At 38.2% G+C, this 2091-nt stretch overlaps 1 non-coding gene across 1 annotated transcript; it reads right to left on the bottom strand.

Annotated features, from left to right (window-relative positions):
• Window positions 1–896: 896 nt before the first annotated feature.
• On the bottom strand, window positions 897–1004 carry LOC148571733 (small nucleolar RNA R71). Its single transcript, XR_015907880.1, has one exon. It is a non-coding gene; the product is annotated as a small nucleolar RNA R71 (small nucleolar RNA).
• Window positions 1005–2091: the final 1087 nt, after the last annotated feature.

Below are 2091 nucleotides of genomic sequence, written 5' to 3'. Positions count from 1 at the left end.
TCCCTCTTTTTCAAAATTCCTTTTTAAATTAATTAATTGTTTTAAATTTAATTTAGTTTGATTAAATTTTCCTTTCTTAATTTTTGAACTTTAATTTTTATTTTTTATTTTAAATTCAATTTAAAAACAAAATTACTTTTATTTTAATTTATTTAATTTTCGAATTTTTCTTCTCCTCATCTCTTTCTAATTATTTATTCATCTACTAACACCCATTTTTCACCCAAGAATTCGAACTCATTCTTCTCCCTTATGTTTGGATTCTTATCTTTTCCTTCCTCCATTATTCTCTTCTTACTTACATAAGGAACCTCTCTACTGTGACAAAGAGGATCCCTATTATTTTCTGTTCTCTTCTTTTTCATATGAGCAGGAACAAGGATAAGAACATTCTTGTTGAAGCTGATCCTGAACCTGAAAGGACTCTGAAGAGGAAGCTAAGGGAAGCTAAAGCACAACTCTCTGGAGAAAATATGACAGAAATTTTCGAAAAAGAAGGAGATATGGCCAAAAATAATAACAATGCAAGGAAGATGCTTGGTGACTTTACTGCACCTAATTCCAATTTACATGGAAGAAGCATCTCAATCCCTGCCATTGGAGCAAACAATTTTGAGCTGAAACCTCAATTAGTTTCTCTGATGCAACAGAATTACAAGTTTTATGGACTTCCATCCGAAGATCCCTTTCAGTTCTTAACTGAATTCTTGCAGATCTGTGATACTGTTAAGACCAATGGGGTTGATCCCGAGGTCTACAGGCTTATGCTTTTCCCATTTGCTGTAAGAGACAGAGCTAGAATATGGTTGGACTCTCAACCTAAAGACAGCCTGAACTCTTGGGATAAGCTGGTCACGACTTTCTTAGCCAAGTTCTTTCCTCCTCAAAGGCTTAGCAAGCTTAGAGTGGATGTTTAAACCTTCAGACAGAAGGAAGGTAAATCCCTCTATGAAGCTTGAGAGAGATACAAAGAACTGACCAAAAAGTGTCCTTCTGACATGCTTTCAGAATGGACCATCCTGGATATATTCTATGATGGTCTGTCTGAATTATCAAAGATGTCATTGGACCATTCTGCAGGTGGATCCATTCACCTAAAGAAAACGCCTGCAGAAGCTCAAGAACTCATTGACATGGTTGCAAATAACCAGTTCATGTACACTTCTGAAAGGAATCCTGTGAGTAATGGGACGCTTCAGAGGAAAGGAGTTCTTGAAATTGATACTCTGAATGCCATATTGGCTCAGAATAAAATATTGACTCAGCAAGTCAATATGATCTCTCAGAGTCTGAATGGATTGAAGGAATCATCCAACAATACTAAAGAGGCATCTTCTGAAGAAGAAGCTTTGATCCTGAGAACCCTGCAATAGCAGAGGTGAATTACATGGGCGAACCCTATGGAAATACCTATAATCCCTCATGGAGAAATCATCCAAATTTCTCATGGAAGGATCAACAAAAGCCTCAACAAGGCTTTAATAATGGTGGAAGAAACAGGTTTAGCAATAGCAAGCCTTTTCCATCATTCACTCAGCAATAGACAGAGAATTCTTAGCAGAATCCATCTAGCTTAGCAAATATAGTCTCTGATCTATCTAAGGACACTGTAAGTTTCATGAATGAAACAAGGTCCTCCATTAGAAATTTGGAGGCACAAGTGGGCCAGCTGAGTAAAAGAGTCACTGAAACTCCTCCTAGTACTCTCTCAAGCAATACAGAAGAAAATCCAAAGAGAGAGTGCAAGGCCATTGATTTAACCATCATGGCCGAACCTACAAGGGAGGAGGGGGACGTGAATCCTAGTGAGGAAGACCTCCTGGGACATCCAGTGAGACCATAGAGATTTCATTGAACCTCCTTCTGCCCTTCATGAGCTCTGATGAGTATTCGTCCTCTGAAGAGGATGAAGAAATTACTGAAGAGCAAGTTGCTAAGTACCTTGGTGCAATCATGAAGCTGAATGCCAAATTATTTGGTAATGAGACTTGGGAAGATGAACCTCCCTTGCTCACCAATGAACTGAATGCATTGGATAGGCAGAAATTACCTCAAAAGAAACAGGATCCTGGCAAATTCTTAATACCCTGT

The sequence above is a fragment of the Arachis ipaensis genome, chromosome B3 (genome assembly GCF_059453495.1).
Source record: "Arachis ipaensis isolate K30076 ecotype BB chromosome B3, ASM5945349v1, whole genome shotgun sequence".
Classification (NCBI taxonomy): domain Eukaryota; kingdom Viridiplantae; phylum Streptophyta; class Magnoliopsida; order Fabales; family Fabaceae; genus Arachis; species Arachis ipaensis.
This window is presented reverse-complemented; position numbering and strand designations above follow the sequence as displayed.